Source organism: Phacochoerus africanus, chromosome 6, assembly GCF_016906955.1.
Source record: "Phacochoerus africanus isolate WHEZ1 chromosome 6, ROS_Pafr_v1, whole genome shotgun sequence".
In the NCBI taxonomy this organism is placed as follows: domain Eukaryota; kingdom Metazoa; phylum Chordata; class Mammalia; order Artiodactyla; family Suidae; genus Phacochoerus; species Phacochoerus africanus.
This window is the reverse complement of record NC_062549.1, coordinates 7,003,569-7,021,762: the sequence shown is the minus strand read 5'-3', so window position 1 is coordinate 7,021,762 and position 18,194 is coordinate 7,003,569. Positions and strand designations below refer to the sequence as shown.

The following is an 18,194-nucleotide window of genomic DNA, read 5'->3' as shown; positions in this document are numbered from 1 at the left end:
GCTCAGCAGGTTATGAAGCCGACTAGTATCCATGAGGATGCGGGTTCGATCCCTGGCATTGCTCAGTGGGTTAAGGATCCCATGTTGCTGTGAGCTGTGATGTAGCCCACAGGCGTGGCTCTAAAAGCAAAAAAAAAAAAAAAAAAAAAGTATGAAGGCTTAATAAACATTTGGTCTGTGAGATGCACTAGGAAAATGAGACCCCTGCAGAAAACCTTTCAGAGAGCTCACTCTTGTTATAAATGCGAGAAAGGCAGGTGGGGCCCCAGGGGCAGCTTCCTGCCTCTGGAGGCTCTTCAGAGACTCTGCCACAAAGCTGCTTTCCATGTCCAGGCCCCAGACGTGGAGTCTCTGCCCAGCCAAGAGCACGCTCTGTGTCTGCTCTGAGTTGCCCCCATATCACACCGCTCCCTGCACTTCAGGCTGCTCTCAAGTGCCCTTGTGATTACCTTTACTCTTAGGAAAGAAGTCTTCATGAACTTGCTGCTTCGCTAGGGTGTCTGTCTGCTACATGTACCCTGTATCATATCAGCCACTTTCTTTCTGTAGCTTGTCTATATAATATATGCATATAGACACCCACATAGATACACATATACACAGATACTCAGCCATAGCAACCTAGAAACATTTATAAAGAAACCATTATATGCCAGACCCCGCGAAGGAAGCTGGTCCTTGTCCTCAGGAAGCTCATCCTATCAACGGAAAGATAATCATGTGAGAAAAATAACTACTGTCGGAGGTCCACACGTACTGCGTGGGAAGAGAGGGGTGGGCCTGGGGCCAGGAGAGCACAGGAGGGAGCAGCTAAACCCTCCCCCAGAACTAGGGCAACAGCTCAGAGGTGAAACCTGAACCAGTCTGGAAGAACAAGTGGGTATTTGACCAGAGGGGCGGGGCATTGCTGACAGAGGGCACCACCTGGGCAAAGGTGTTGTTGGGGTTGGGGGAGAAGCTGGTGGCTCTGGGAACTGGCAGGCAGCGATTGCCTGGGCAGAGAGACATTTTCCATCTGAGAAAGGGCTCAGCTTGGGCAGCCGCTTAGTCCCGGGCATTAGGGTTGGTGGGAGGGAAGCCGAAACTTAATCCTCTTATCAGATCAGCATAGCCCAGTCCTGCCTCTGCTCCCGCTCCTGTCAGCAGCTCAGCACGGGGTGGGGGGGACCACACCCACCATTTGTCCTGCGCTGGAGGGAGCTGGCAGAAGTGAAGTCACATGGGCACAAGTGTGTGCTTGTCACCTGTTCCTACTCCATGATTTATTAGGGTAGGCTGTCCGATTTGTGCCTCTTCCTAGATAAACTTCAGCATCATCGTCCCGTGTCAGGGCCGGAAGGAGTTGGGAGCAGTTTTCATCCCAGTCCATGGCTTTGGGGAGGGTAAATGAACATCCTGAAATTATACAAAATTGTGTTAGCACGACACGTTTTTCCTCGGGGAAGGTCTTCAGCTTTTATCAGGGCCTTAAAGGGGCCTGAGACCTTTGCATTGGGAGGAACAACCACATAAAACCTCCCGAGAGCCATGAACGCTTTTCCCCAAGCACAGAATTACAGTGAGAAGCAGCACTGAGACCAGCGCGGGCCTTGGACAGTTGGTGGAGCTGACTCTATGTCCAACCAAAGAAATATGTATTCCAAAAAAAACACTAAATTCAAAATAAAACAAACATGGTGATCTTTGACAATGCTTGAGGACATAGTGTAACCATCAGAACAGCAGGGCTACATGGTTTTTCCATTAGTATTTCTGTTTCCATGTTTTATTATCTTTATACTTTTTTTTTTTAGGGCTGGACTCATGGCATATGGAGGTTCCCCGGCTAGGGGTTGAATTGGAGCTGCAGCTGCCAGCCTACACCACAGCCACAGCAATGCTGTATCTGAGCTGTGTCTTTGACCTACACCACAGCTCACGGCAACACCGGATCCTTAACCCCCTGAGCGAGGCCAGGGATAGAACTCACATCCTCATGGATGGGTCCATTGCCGCTGAACCACAATGGGAGCTCCTATCTTTTTACTCTTTAAGGGGTTTCCTCTGGGCCCCTAATCTGCAAATGAAATATTGAGGGAGCAGAGCAACCTGAGGGGGGTGGGGTTTTGTTTGTTCATTTGCTATAAAATAAATCAATAAATCCCTCAGGAAGCCTGTAACAGAGATTAAATGCATGACATGTCACGCCATCACCATTAAAGCAAAGTGGATCTCATGATCCCAAGGGAGTAAAACATGTTTTTCACTGGGTCCAGGGTTAGGCAAAATAAAACATGAGTCAGAATTTTTAAAAAGTAAAAATAACAACAAAATGTTACGGATGCCAACGGCAAGTCTGTCCCGGATATGTGCACTTGAGAACCTTCTTAGAAGGCAGAGCATCGGCCTCAGGAGGCATGCAGAGACGGCTAAGGGCCAGCCTCCAGGCTGAGTCAGAAACCAGCGTCTCAGGCAGCTCAGAAGCAGGCTGGGGAGCAGGGACCAGGGCTCTGCTGGCCCCCGATGTCAGAACTCAAGTTCATTCGCAGGGTCACGGAGGGGAGAGGGAAGACCATGACCCTCAAATCCTATCCTAGGAATTGTCTACAAGACCAGTGAGTGGGTTTCAATCTTGCTCTATTTAAAAAAAAAATTTTAAATATTCAATTAAATTTATTTATTTATTTATTTTTGGCCGCCCTGTGGCATACGGAGTTCCCAGGCCAGGGATCAGATCTGAGCCACAGTTGGGACCTCAGCTGCAGCAACGCGGGCTATTTAACTCACTGCGCTGGGCCAGGGATCAAACCTGCGTCCCAGCGCTCCCAAGATGCCACTGATCATTGCGCCATAGCCGGAACGCCTACCCTGCTTACTTTACATCTTGCCAATTATTCCAAGCAAACAATGCAATTCCTTCAGGATAAAGACAAAAAAAAACACCAAAAAAAAAAAAACCCAAAACAACCAACCCAGTGTTTGGTGCAAGGAAATCACTCTGCAATGTGTGGCTGTTCAGGTCTCTTGGTCGACCTGTTACCGTCAATCCCGGTTCATTCGCCCCCACAACAGACCAAGGCTCAGGGTCATCTTGCATGATCATCATTCCTCCAGTCTAGTGCTGCTTTTCTCTCAGTTTCCTATCAACATAGCCAACGAAAGCATCTCACGAGCATCAGTAAGGAACACAAACAGGTGAGACTCAAATTTCCCTAAATACTGCACCCGCTCAGCCTCCTTCACCAAGTCCCCGAGGTGCTGAAATCAGGCAGCTCTACATAGGGATGCTGAGCTGCCATCCTCAAAAGCTGCTGGGCCCTTCTGAATTTCTGCCTCATCTCTAAAATGAGATTAATAATGGCTACCTTGGGAGGAGCTGGTGAGACTGGCTTTTCATTTGGTCGTTAATGCATTCATGCATTCAGATATCTGAGCACCAGCTCTGGGCCGAAGAAGGAGTGGGCTGAGCCAACCCAGACACTCTTCCCTCTTCTCAGGAAATTTAGACTCTAAAAGGGGAAGTCGTCCTGCCCACAAATGACCCCAATAAACCTTGTCCACGCTGAAGCTGGAAGAATTGCCAAGAGGAGAGGGGCAGGGTGCTGGGGGAGGGGTAAGGGTGTTGGGGGTGGGGGAGGCAGGGATACAGCAGGAAGTCCTCCCTCCGGAGGAGACACCAGAGCTGATGAATGAGGAGGGGGAGGTAATTAGGCAGAAGCAGGGGAACTCTACTCCAGACAGAGGAAAGAGCACACACCAAGGCCCCAGGATGGGGACCGAAAGACATTGGCTGAGGAAGCAGAAGCCTAGCGCAGCAGGAGAGCAGAGCGATGGACAGAGTGATCGGATGAGGCCCAGGGCTGCACTCCGAAGCAGCTTCAGAAGTCCTTCCAGGAAAACAGCCAAGGGGACAGACACTGCTGAGCCTGCTGAAGAGTTGCCCAAATCAGACACACCTTCAGAAGACGCAGGGTGGGTAGGACCCCGGTGACAGAGTTCCCAGTGAATGTGAGGGGGCTAAAGCCACTCACCTTGCCTTCCTTTTATTTTTTTTCTTTTTTGGCCGCCCCGAGGCTCACAGAGTTCCCAGGCCAGGGATCAGATACGAGCATCAGTTATGAGCTACCCCGCAGGTGTGGCAACGCTGGTTCCTTAACCCACTGTGCCAGGATCAAATCTGTGTCCCAGCACTCCCAAGACACCGCCAATCCCGTTATGCCACAGTGGGAACTCCTCCTTGCCTTTCTTTTATACTGTGAAATCCATCTGGGGCTATTCTGAATGGCCTTAGAATAGACAACTCCATAGACCCTGGGGGGTTTGCAACTTGTAAGTATCTATTAACACTCCTGTTACTCGTTGTAAGGAACTCAACTAGGATCCATGAGCATTTGGGTTCGACCCTTGGCCTCAATCAGTGGACTGAGGGTCCAGCACTGCTGTGAGCTGCAGTGTAGGCCGAAGACTCGGCTCGGACCTGGCACTGCTGTGGCTGTGGTGTAGGCCTGCAGCTGCAGCTCTGATTTGACCCCTAGCCTGGGAATGTGCATATGTCACAGGTGCAGCCCTAAAATTAATTAATTAATTAATTAATTAAAAATAAAAAGGTACCAAGTATGTAGAGATTGGGAGTCAATGGTGTGTGTAGGTGTGTATGTTGGGGCAGCATGGTGGTAACGAATGGAAATAAAAATTCTAGCCGGCTGTAATCAGAAGGAAAAACACCCGGGATTTGGAGTTGGGAGACGTGAGTCTGCCACTGGTTAGCCGTTGTGGTTACGGCTAGCTACACAACCACAGCCGTCTCAGAGCCTTGGTTTCCTCACCTGTAAAATGAGGCGAAGAGCGATCCCACCCTGGGGTGTTGGGAGGGTCAGAGTCACGCGTTCTGCATCTTCTGGCTGCTAAAGAACCCTACCGTGAGGTTCAGAGATCAAGGGAACAGCCTCTGCCTTCGGAGGTCCGAGCCTTCAGGAGGGGAGAGAAACGAGGGGCCAGATCATCACACAGCACTGAGGGGGGCACAGAGCAAAAGGCACACGCTGGCATGACTGGACTGCAGAGGGAGGCTGCTGACCCCCGCCCTTATCCGGCTGTTCTAGCCCCAGCCCCCTGCAGGTCCTTGCCTGGAGGCTGTCTCTGCCCCCTGGAGCCTGCAGGCAGGAGGTGGGGAGGGAAGGAGGAATGACCTGGCAGCGGTGCCTCTGCACTGACGCTCCTTGTGCCCTGAGCAGGCTGACTCCAGGTGAGCGTCCCCTGCTCTCTCAGAACATCCCCCGCAGGATGGAGACCAGTCACCCCCATGATTTGCTTATCATGCCCCTATAGTGACTTCTTCCCAGCCTCATTTCACTTTCCCAATCTTTTTTCTTTCTCTGTCTACTTTTTTCTTTATTTTTTTTTTCTTGGTTGACCCACGCACGTGCAGTTTCTAGGCCAGGTATTGGATCCAAGCCACAACTGCAACCTAAGCTGTAGCTGAGGCAATGCCATATCCTTCACCCACTGTGCTGGGCTGGGGATTAAACCTGCGTCCCAGTGCTCCCGAGACACCACCGAGCCTGTTTCGCCACAGCAGGAGCTCTGTCACTTTCCCAATCTCTTAACAATACTTTCTGGGATCATGTCCCCATAATCTAGCACTCACATCCTTGTCTGGGGGCCTGTTTCCGGGGAAACCCACTGGAAGGTACACACTCAAACCTGCAGGGAAGAGAGCTGAGAAGCCTCTGACCCGGGCTCCTGGGGCTCCAAAGGTGAAGCCGGCTGACCACCCTAACCTGGGCATGCATAAAGTGCCTACGTTAGTATCATTATTAGAAGGAGAAATTGACCAAAGCATGGACTTTGAACTAGGGCAGGTCTGTGAACAATGTGTTACGGTTCCAATGACAGGAAGTGAGAGTCAGCATTAGTCTAGACCAAGAAATTAAACAAAATAAACCTTTGTTACAGATAGTTGAGAAGCCCAAGCTTAGAATGTCCTGTTCCCTTCTTAACTACGCTTTTTTTTTTTTTCTCTGTTTCTTGCATCCACAAGCTAAACAATGGTGCTTTGTCCCAAGTCTTTCCCAGGATGGGTCAACCTAGAGGAAAATAAATAAAGCACAAGGGCCCTTGCGTGGAATTTAGCCTCAGGGCTCCGGAACCATGGGATGCTCCGGCCTTCGGAAGGACCCTCTCCGGCCTCCAGCTTCCCAAGGACGGGCTCACGTGCTGCCCCTCGCGAGGGCTGGGAGCCGCATCAGCACAGTCTGTTAATCGCCCTTGGCACAGCCGAGCAAGCAGCTCCGGGAAGCCAATTAGTGGAACAATGTCTAGAAGACTGAGCACCACATAACATCAGAGGCAAGGGGCGATGGCACCTTATCAGCCAGAGCCAACCTGTTAGCACAGCTTTGAAGACATTTCTAAGAATAGGCTGGAAAAATCATTAAACTCAACATGCAGCCTTTCTACAGCCCTGGCCCTCCACAGTCACCACGCAACCAGGGGCCTTATACTCAGTAGGTGCTGGAGGAAGTTTTTAAATACGTAAGAGAAAAAACACGTTATGATTTCTGTTTTGCACCCAGAGCCTCTCCGTCTGTATGGACTCCTTCCCCTCAGGATTCAAACCAAGTCCTCGCTCCCTGCTCACAGTCCGTCTCCTCCTGTCTCTCCCCACCAGGCACAAAGCTCTGGAAAGAATGATCCTCGCCCTTACTCTGTATTGTATTTACCCTCCAATACCTGACTCTGCTCCGGCCCCACCACACCTCCGAAACTGCTCTGGCCAAGATTTCCAAAGACCTTCTCAACCTTGAGTAAGCCCTTCTCGGATCTGCACTGAACTTGGCTCTCGGCCGTGGTTAGGGCCACTGACCTCCCTTCCTCTCTCCTCTGTTCCCTGCTCCTGACAGCACTCCCTCCCCATTTCCTTCCTGCCCCTGGACGGCAGCTCCGCCTCAGTCAGCTCTGCTCTTTGCTGGCTGTTGCTTAAATGGGTGATGAAGCCGCAACAAGTCATGGCAAAAAATTAAAAAAAGAAATGGATAACCAGAAAGAAAGAAAAAAAGAAAAGAAAGAAAAAAGAAAGACAGAAAGAAAGAAAAGAAAAGAAAAGAAAAGAAAAGAAAAGAAAAGAAAGAGAGAGAGAAAGAGAAAGAAAGAAATCTTAAAAACAAAAAACAAACAAAAAAAAAAACAGGTGTTTTCCAGGACTCTTTGGCACATTTTTGTTCTTCCTGTTGACACTCTTCCTGGGTGACGAACAATTTACTTCGAATTCAATTACCACCCATATGCGGGTGCCTCCTACAGCCACGTCAAGTCTGGGCCCCTCTTAGCTCTGGATGCAGAAGCTCCCGGGTCTACACACCTAGCAGGCAGGATGTGTGGGTCTAGACCTCAGAGCCTGCATCTCCTCCCTGTCTCCGAAGGATGGTGAAGATAATGGAACCACTTCTTTCTGCTCGCCAGGCACCTGGGAAGGTTATAGTTCCACCACGGCCTGCCAGAAGTTAAACTGCCCTTCCTTTCTGGGCAAAGAGAGACTTTTTTTTTCACTGCATGGCAATAGGACCTGCAGGCTATGAGGAGAAAATGCCAGAGTTGGGCTACATGGGCTTCTCGCTCCTGCATTTGTTCTCCGTACTTTTTCAAAGCCATCGGGAGAATCATTTGTACTCAAATCTCTTCCTTATGAAGGTCTGGTCCCCTTTGAGGGTTCATCTGATTAAGACACCCCATCCAGGATAATCCCTTTAGATGAACTTCAAGTCAACTGGTCTGGGACCTTCACTGTCTCTGCAAAAGCTCTTGCTCCTTTTACCCAATTGCCGGAAGGAAGTCCATCCCATTTCTGGGCCCGCCCAGACTCGCAGGCAAGGGGCTGTGCAGGATGCGCACAGGAATTGAGAGTCCTGGGAGCCACCTGGAATCCCGCCTAGGACGTCTCCCTGTTTAGGTCCTCATGGCATTTAGTACCCACTTGTACCTGGGTGTCACTCTGCTGTGGGGGACTGTGCAGTCTGCCACACCTGCTTGGCAATGGCGATGGAGGCAGAAAGATTCTGCCCTGAGTTTATAGCTGGGCAAATACTCCAGTCAGATCGTCTCAATCCTGAACTTGTGCTGCAGAACTTTTTCTAACCTACTGGTTTTCAGCTGTTTCGATCCCCTTTTGGAACACGTTTAAATCCTTCTACATGTGAGTGTGCAGTGCAACGTGTCAACTCTTCCTCCAGTTCTGGGTCACCTGTACAGTTGATAAGTACATTTTCTTCCTCTCAACCCAGGTATTAATCAAGAGTTATAAGGGGCAGGCTGATGAACTGAGGTCATTGAGTTTGGCACGACAGTTTCATTAACCACACAGCTCTTAAAAAACTTATTTAGGAGTTCCCGTCGTGGCGCAGTGGTTAACGAATCCGACTAGGAACCATGAGGTTGCGGGTTCGGTCCCTGCCCTTGCTCAGTGGGTTAACGATCCGGCATTGCCCTGAGCTGTGGTGTAGGTTGCAGACGTGGCTCGGATCCCGAGTTGCTGTGGCTCTGGCGTAGGCCGGTGGCTACAGCTCCGATTCGACCCCTAGCCTGTGAACCTCCATATGCCGCGGGAGCGGCCCAAGAAATAGCAACAACAACAACAACAACAACAACAAAGACAAAAAATAAATAAATAAATAAATAAATAAATAAATTTAAAAAAAATTAAAAAATGGAAATGAGGTTAATGAGAAAAACTTTCCCTATAAAACCATGCTAATTCTTTTTTTTTTTTTTCCCTTGCCGTTTAGGGCCGAACTTGCGGCATATGGAAGTTCCCAGGCTAGGGGTGGAATCAGAGCTAAAGCTGCTGGCCTACACCACAGCCACAGCAATGCCGGACCCTTAACCCACTGAGCAAGGCCAGGGATCCTCAAGAATACTAGTTGGATTCACTTCTGCTGAGCCGCAAGGGGAACTCCCACCATGCTGATTCTTAATCATTGCTAATGATCATAAGCAGTCTGCTAAAATTCATAGCCTATTGTTTCGTGGAGGAGGGGGGGTTGATGCTATTATAATTATAATTTGTTCCTGGAATACACCTTCTTCACTTTTCTAAAGCTGTTTAGACTATTTGGAAACCTTGTTTAAGCATTCTTTCTGAAATCTCATTTATGTAAGTAATTGGCTTATATGAACATTTTTCCTAATAGATTTTCTAAAATAAAATTCAACACTTCTCCAAAACACCAAATCAGCAAAGTCCCAACAAAATTGCTGACTACTATTATGTATAACTCACATACCTCCAAAGGGCAGCTAAATATACCAAGCTTGTGAAATACATTTATGGAACTTGTAACTGTGAAGACCCAAATCAGGTAAATCACGGCCTCCAGGTCAGCAGGGGTGGAATCTAGGCCACTTGTGCTTCTTTGTTCTTATGTTGAGATCTTTTCTTTACTCTTTCTGAGGCCCTGGAATTTTGTATCTCTAATTCCTCTTTCATCATAATGAAGGTGCCATCATTTTATTAAGGTCTGAGTAGACCAAAGGAGATGCAAATTAGCCTCAAGTATCTCTGGTCTCTGGTGCTGGTTAAAAGCCACTTGGGCTTCGGTCTTGATGAAATCCAGAATTAATGAAAGGTGGATAACAAGATCAAAGCTTATTTCTGATAATGAGTGTGCATAGTGTGTTGAATAGTTGGATTTGTCCATTAACTATATCATCAAATGTTTATCGCATCTTAGAAACATGTGGGGTTTGGGTAGTTTTTGTTTTTTTTTTTTGTCTTTTTGTCTGTTGTTGTTGTTGTTGCTATTTCTTGGGCCGCTCCCGCGGCATATGGAGGTTCCCAGGCTAGGGGTCGAATCGGAGCTGTAGCCACCGGCCTACGCCAGAGCCACAGCAACGCGGGATCCGAGCCACGTCTGCAACCTACACCACAGCTCAGGGCAATGCCGGATCGTTAACCCACTGAGCAAGGGCAGGGACCGAACCCGCAACCTCATGGTTCCTAGTCGGATTCGTTAACCACTGCGCCACGACGGGAACTCCTGGGTAGTTTTTTAAAAAGCATTTTCTTTTCTTTTCTTTTTTTTTTTTTTTTTTAGCTGCTCGCAGAAGTCCCTGGGCCAGCGATCAAACCTGTACCACAGCAGCGACTTGAGCCACATCGGTGACAACGCCGGATCCTTAACTCCACTGTACCACCAGGGAACTCTGATAATGCCACTGTTTTCCAAAGCAGGTGTGCCAGCGCCATTCTTGTCATCGGGAGTGTAAGTTTCTGAATTTCCACATCACAGCCAACACTTAGAATTGTTAGTCTTTGATATTCTGATCAGTCACATGGCTGTGTAGCTCTGTCTCACTGTGATATTAATTTGTATTCCCCAGTGGACAATGAGGTGGAACATTTCTGCGTTTTATAGGTTAGCCATTTGGATACAGTTTCCTGTGAGGTGCACATTCATATCTGTGCCCACTTTTTTCTTACCAGGCTATTTGCCTTTTTTCATTTATCTTTATGATTTCTTGTGTATGCTGAGTACTAGCCATCCCTTTTTAAAAATTATATGTTACAAATACATGCTTCTACTCTGTGGCTTGTGGAGTTCCCTTGTGGCACAGCAGGCTAAGGGTCCAGCACTGTCACTGCAGCAGCTTGGGTGGCTGCTGTGGTGCGGCGGGTTCAGTCCCTGGCCTGGGAATTTCCACACGCCGTAGGTACAATCAACGCACCACCACCCCTTAAAAAAAAAAACAAAAAAACAAAAAAAACAAAGATAGTTCTGTGGCTTGTATTTTAATTCTTTTAATAGTATTTTTTGATGAACAGGACTTTTAATTTTTAGTCCTTTTTATCACTTCTCCTTTACATTTAGTGGTTTTTTTGTTTTTTTTTTGTTCTATTGAGACACCAACTTCAAAGTTACTAAGATACTCTAAAGTTATTAGGATCCTCTAAAAGCTTAGGTTTTGGCCTTTCAAATTAGGTCTTTAATCCACCTGGAACTGATTTTACATACAATGTGAGGGGGGGGTATAATTTAAATTTTTTTCCAGTAAGGATGTCCTATTGCCCTATTTTACTGAAAACACTGTCCTTTACCTACTGCTACTTCTGTCATATATCAAGCCCATATATGTGAGGCCTGTTTTTAAGCTCTCCATTCGGTCTCACTGGTCTGTTTTTTTGTTTTGTTTTGTTTTGTTTTTAACTTTGCATAAACACCACACTGTCTTGATCACAAAAATACTAGTGTCTTGATACCTGATTTTAAAATCCTCCTAAAAATTTCCTTTTTCTCAAGAAGCAGTTTGTAATATTCTTCAAAATAAACTTACTAAGACTTTGATCATGATTGCACTGAACCTGATTGGGAGGAACTGACACATACAAAATATTGATTTTTCGAGTCCGTGAACATGGTATAATGGTCCTTTAGATATTATTTAATATCTCTCAGTAAGGTTAAAATTTTTACCTTTATAAGGTTTGCACATTTTTCATAGATTTATTTCATAGTAATTGATACTTTTGAAATTATACTTTATTATCTTTTAAAAATCTATCAATTTTTTTCTGGAATAGAAAGTACAGTGATATTTATGTATTGATTTCTTTGTTATAAGTAATAGTGTTGTAAGTATAGATTCTTTAATGTACACATAGTAGCATCTGAAAAAAATGACATTTTTTTTCTTCCAATCCACATTCTTTATATTTCTTTGTCTTCCTTATTGCCCTAGCTAAAACCTCTGGTACAATGTTGACTAGAAGTTCAGACTTGCTCCTACTCTCAAAGGGAAAGCTTTTTTTTTTTTTTTGTCTTTTTGTCTTTTTGTCCTTTTAGGGCCACACCTGCAGCATATGGAGGTTCCCAGGCTAGGGGTCTAATTGGAGCTGTAGCTGCCGGCCTACACCACAGCCACAGCAACTCAGGATCTGAGTTACTGACCTACCCACAGCTCATGGGTAATGCCAGATCCTTAACCCACTGAGCGAGGCCAGGGATCGAACCCGCAACCTCATGGTTCCTAGAAGGATTGTTTCCGCTGTGCCAGGATGGAAACTCCTCAAAGGGAAATCTTTTAAATTTCATCATTTGTGTCATTTGAACATATGAGATAAAGTTTGTTGTAGATTATGTGTTAACATGTTTTATCAAATTACACCTGGAAAATCTAAAATCCTTAAAAAGGCCTGGGCGTTGTTTTGAACTCAGATCTGGGGGGAAAAAAAACCATGAGAAGTGAGTTGAGTTTGGTCCCATTGGCCTGTGCCAACTTCTTCCAGAAGAAGCTGCATTCATTCATTCAAAGCCTGGCACTGGAGTAGGCTTTGGTCCGGAGGAATACATCCAGAAATCTGGAGCTGGTTAGTTTTATGAACATGTCCAATAACGAAACATGTGCCTTATCTCCCTCCTTCTCCTGGCATTTATATAACCTGATTTCTTTAGTTAGGTCATTTTAAAATATACTGAATGCCTACTACAGCATCAGCCGTATAAAGGTGAACACCAAGTCTTGAGAAAACCTCCCCCTGGAGTTCCCATCATGGCTTAGCAGTAACAAACCCATGAGGTAACTAGGATCCATGAAGATACAGGTTCAATCCCTGGCTCTCACTGAGTGGGTGAGGGATCAGGCGTTGCCATGAGCTGTGGCGTAGGCTGCAGACACGGCTTGCATCCTGCATTGCTGTGCCTGTGGTGTGGGCTGGCAGCTGCAGCTCTGATTTGACCCCTAGCCTGGGAACTTCCATATGGATCAGGTGTGGCCCGAAAAGAAAAAGAAAAAAAAATAGAAGAAGAAAAAACACCTCCTCCTGCTTCCCTCTAGTGACTGTCCTTTCCTCTTAAGGACAGTTATTTTGCAGGATAGTTGACAGCCATGTTCTTTGATCCTCTTTTTTTTTTTTTTCCTTGTCTTTTTGTCTTTTTAGGACTGCACGCACGGCATACGGAGGTTTCCAGTTTAGGGGTCCAATTGGAGCTGTAACCACTGGCCTACCCCACAGCCACAGCCAACGCTGGATCCTTAACCCCCTGACGGAGGCCAGGGATCGAACCCTCGTCCTCATGGATGCTAGTCGGGTTCATTAACCGCTGTTTCACGATGGGAACTCCCTTTCCAACCTCATTCTTCAGGGAACACAGGAGATAACAGAGACTGGCATGGGCGGAATAAATGACCATAGAAGCAATCCTGGCTTCTGCTCGTTTTAAGGAGAATTCACTTGTGGGCTCTCAGGTCCTGGGCCTCTGTGCTGGGCTAGTAGTGCAGCAGAACTGAGAAAGTCCAGAAAACTAGACTGGCTTACATCTGAAATTTGCTGCCAGGGAGAAATGAACAGACGTAAAAGGTGAAGTGAGCCTCAGAGAAAGACCAGAGCCAGTGGGGTGAGTCTGAAGGAGACCAGCGTTTGAAAGAGTTTGGAGAGAGAAGACCAAGCTATTTTAAGTGGCACCTGCCGCTGTGTCAAAAAATGACAGAGACTTGGGGAAAGAAAGTTGGAAGCAGAGTCTCTCTTAGGAATCCCTGCCCCTTTGATTTAAGCTGCTTTTGATTCTCCTTTGATGTTGGTCTTGTGTCTCTTCTGAGATGACACAACACCAGCTAGACTACAGGCATGGATATGTGCAAATTATCCAGATTTAGGCTCTGCAAGTCAAATCTCGGCCCTGTCTTGTAATACTCATGTGACTGTAGCCTTCTCTTCCAGAACCAAAACACCTGCCTTAACGTTTTTGTAAAAATTAAACAGGACAACAGATGCAGGTTTTTGCTCAAGCCTTGCAGAATCACAACAATTGCTTCTTTCCCTTTTTTTTTTTTTTTTTGGTTCCTCCATAGAAATTTGAAATTTGACTAGAGTCAGAAAAATGGGGGCCCTCAACCACAGGATGACGGGGAAAAAAGTCTGGCCGAAGGGAGAGACAACCAGTGGTGACACGCGCAGCCCAGCCTCTATTCCCACAGGCAGAAGTACACTGGGATAGACAAGGACACCTTTATGCCTTCAGAAATATTGAAGTTAATTAAGTTGCTACGGTGCTGAAATATTTTTGTAAAAGAAAGGAGTATTTATTGATATATTATTTATCCTTTTTTTTTTTTTTCAGGTGAGCATGTGTTCCTGGACAAGGGATTCAACGCGAGCCACAGCAGCAACCCAAGCCACTGTAGGGACATGCCGGATCCTTACCTCACTGTGCTGCAAGGAACCTATTTGTCTATCTTACTGAGAGCATCATTACTCAGTATTGTCCTCAAACATTGTCAGATTGTGCTCACAGAGTTACAGATGGCAAGCCTGCCCCTCGGAGTTTCCATTGTGATGGACAAATCCCAGGCGTCCACCAATATACCCATGAAGGCAGCCCAGCTGGATGCAGGGAGCACAAGTCTGTGGTCAAGGCTACCCCTCACTGCTCCTGAGCCTCAGGCCACCAGTTATCAGCACCTTGCCCTCCATGCAGCTGCCCTAGAGCACGTGCGTGGCTGTCATGGCTAGATTTGTAAACATCCGAGCCCTCAGTGGATGAACTGAGACTGTCTCCTGCATCCTAGCACATCTGTCCCCTTCTGCTAGTGCAGTGCCTGGCTCAGGGTGGAGTCAGCGTTTGTTGAATTCATTACTGAATTATCTGGAGTGCTCCAGAGAACATTTTCTCTCTGGCCCTCCTCTGCTTCATCTACGTGGGAGATTAGGCTCGGTTATCTCTAGATGTCCCTGACCTCGCCACCCTGCATCCCTAGTGCTCTGTATTCTTGCAGCGCTTTATCCCCCTTCACTTCCTGCAAGTCTACTAGCTGCCAGGACCAGTAACCGAAGCCAGAGGGCTGACCTGAACTGCCAAGGGAGCCGCTGGCCTCCAGCCTAGTCCACCCCGACACTCCCGTGAGAGCTCACCCTGCCATGGTAATCTGCCCACGTTCCTCCTCTGGCAAAACCTTCCAAATACCAGCCTCTGTTGGTCAACTGCCAAACACGTGAAGCTGGCAGAGAAGGCCCCTCCTGCTCTGGAGTCTTGTCCCCTGGTGACTCTTCTCATAGGGCACCCTCAGCACCCTGAGGCCGTCCTGAATCACTCAGTCTCTGGGACGTCCCTGTGGCCCTTCATCTGACATCAAATTGGCATATTTACAGAGTTGTCCTACGACGTCAACACCACAAGACGTAGCAATATAATCAATTCTAAATGGTCTATCTAGATATTTAATTATCTACTCACATTACACACGTAAGGTTGGTGGGTTCTGAGCGCATCGGTCTGCTGGGGCTGCTCTAACGAAATATCACGAATGGGAGTCTTAAACGATAGACATTTTCTTCTTGTGGTTTGGAGGCTAGGAAGTTCAAGTTTAAGGTGCTGCCAGTTAGATTCCTGTGAGGGCCTTCTTCCTGGCCTGCAGATGGCTGTGTTTTGTGTGTCCTCACAGGACAGAGACAGAGATATCTTTGCTCTCTCCTTGTAAGGACACTATCGCAGAGTTACCTGGTGGTTCTGTGGGTTAAGGGTCTGGTGTTGTCACTGCTGTGGCTCAGGATCACCCCCTGGCCTGGGAACCTCCTTCTGCCAAAATAAATGAATTTAATTGAATTAAAAACAAGACAAATAATTTTTAAAAAGAGACGCTATCCGATCCGAGGACTCCATCCTCATGACTTCATCTAAAAGTAGTCCCCTCCCACAGGCCCTATCTTCAAATGCCATCATGCTGGGGGGCGGTGTGGGATGGTGACAGTTTCAGTCCATGAGTGTGGGGAGCCATAGTTCAGCCCACAGCTCTGAGCAGAGAAGATAATGGTTTATAATGACCGTCTGGCTATTTGTCCAGCATTCTGCTCCAGTACAAGCACCTAGGGTCGCAGGACTGTAACAGCAGAAGGTGTCCTGCACATGCAGATCTGTGTCTTGTCTGGGTGGATGTGAGGGAAATGGAAAGTTGAAGAGAGTTGAGAAATGAGGGGGAGAGACAGGCAGAAGCCAGTTCATGAAGGGGTCCTGCCTTCACAAAAATAGTATGGATTTTATCTCCTGAATGAAAAGATAGATTCAATGATACAGTCACATGGTTGGCTGTCAGCTTTAAGAATTATAAAAATGTTCACCCTTCTGATCCCACATTGGGGAATTTTCCTGAGAAAATAATCTGGAAGATTAAGAGAGGTATGTACACAAAGATATTTACTACATTATTTACAATAATAAAATTGGGAGAAACCCACAAAGGACTACTTAGGGAGTTACTCAGTGAACCAACAAATACTTCCTGAATATAAAGTGACAATTAAAACAGGGAAGTCCAGATTAAGAGAATGGAAAAATCTGTGAAGTAGGTCAAATAAACAAAATGTAAAATTATAACTGCATAATGGTACAACTCCATAAAATAGGGACAAAAGGTGGACAAAACTAGCAGTAAATCCAGATGAAGATGACAACAGACTACCTCTTAGGTTTGGTGCCATTATGTGCCACCGACGAATCATGTCTACAGAAGCTGCTGCCATTTTTGCAAAAAATAACAAAAACCCCCCACGACCCGTCTTGTAGAAGGGAATCTGCTCGGCTTGTCTGCAGTCTCAGCCTCACAGAGCAGCCTTTGTTTGTGGCCAGCCTGAACAGACACTTGGCTTTCAGTGACACAAGTGAATTGATGAAATATTTGGGGTCAATACAGTGGAAAGAAGGATGCGTTTTATAATGAAGCACAGAACAATGTGGTAGCCGGGGGAAGCAGGGTGAAGGAGGAAGAGGATCTGACCTGTTCAATGAACTACACGCTTCAGGCCAAAGCATCCATTAGGTGCCATGTTGAGGATGAGAAATAGGGCTCTTGTGTATAAATAAGCCAAGGGGACCCTGAACAGCATGACGACGGCGGAGCAGAACGTGGGCTCACCCTCCCTGCAAACAAGTCCCGGAAAGAAAGAGCTGGATACGGCCGCAGTGAAGACATTACTGGGTTTTGCCGTGATAGATGATGGGTAAGATGTTTCCCCAAACTGGAGTTGTAGAATTTCAGAGCAAGAAGACGGGTTGGGTGATTCAGCAAAGGTCACACAGTTGATATATATAGCACTGAAGTAGAAACACTTATAGGGACCGAGTTTTAACTCCAGAACAATCACTTTCTTGCTATGTCTCAATCTTATGCTCCCTTGAAACCCCCACTCCACCACAGCGTGCCAAGGGCTATTAATCCCCCCCTACTACCAGGGAAGGGTCTTCGTTGCCAGCTGGCCAGCAAGTGGTCCATCCCTAAAATCCCATTTGATTATCTAATTGATTAATTTATTGGCCATGCCCACGGCATGTGGAAGTTGCCAGGCCAGGGATGGAACCCACACCACAGCAGTGACCCAAGCTGCTGCAGAGACAATGCTGATGCTGTATCTTTTTTTTTTTTTTTTTGCGTTTTAGCACCTCCCTGGCAGCATATGGAGGTTCTCAGGCTAGGAGTCGAATCAGAGCTATAGCTGCCAGCCCATATCACAGCCACAGCAATGCCAGATCCAAGCCACGTCTGGGACCTACACCACAGCTTACAGCAATGCCAGATCTCCAACCCAATGAGCGAGGTCATGGATCGAACCCGCAACCTCACAGTTCCTAGTCAGATTCGTTTCAGCTGCGCCAAGAAGGGAACTCCACAGTGCTGTATCCTTAACCCACTGCACCACCAGGTAACTAATTAAATTAATAATTTAATTACATTATTTTTAATTAAAGTACAGTTGACTGACAATGTCGTGTTAGCTTCCGACGTCCAACCAAGTGGTTCAGTTACTTTTTTTTTTTTTCTTTTTACAGTTGCAGCTGTGGCACATGGACGTTCCTGGGCTAGGGGTCAAATTGGAACTACAGCTGCCAGCCTACACCACAGCCACAGCACCACTGGATCCAAGCCATATCTGTGACCTACACTGCAGCTGTCAGCAATGCCTGATCCTTAACCGACTGAGGGAGGCCAGGGATCGAACCCACACCCTGTGGACACTACGTTGGGTTCTCAACCCACCGAGCCACAGCAGGAACTCCAAAGTGGTTCAGCCATACAGATTCTTTTTCCATTATGGTCGATTACAAGATATTGAGTATAGTTCCCTGTACTATACGGGAGGACTTTGTTGTTTACCTATTTTACACATAGTAGGTTGTATCTGCTAAATGTATTCTAATTTATCCTTCCCCCTTTGGTAATTATAAGTTTGTTTTCTA

General features: G+C 46.8%; 1 long non-coding RNA gene across 1 annotated transcript; it reads right to left on the bottom strand.

Annotated features, from left to right (window-relative positions):
* Positions 1–614: 614 nt before the first annotated feature.
* LOC125129005 (uncharacterized) lies at positions 615–7,011 on the bottom strand. The gene is made up of 2 exons (XR_007135381.1): positions 4,806–7,011; positions 615–1,395 (listed from the first exon to the last, which is right to left on the bottom strand). It is a non-coding gene; the product is annotated as an uncharacterized LOC125129005 (long non-coding RNA).
* Positions 7,012–18,194: the final 11,183 nt, after the last annotated feature.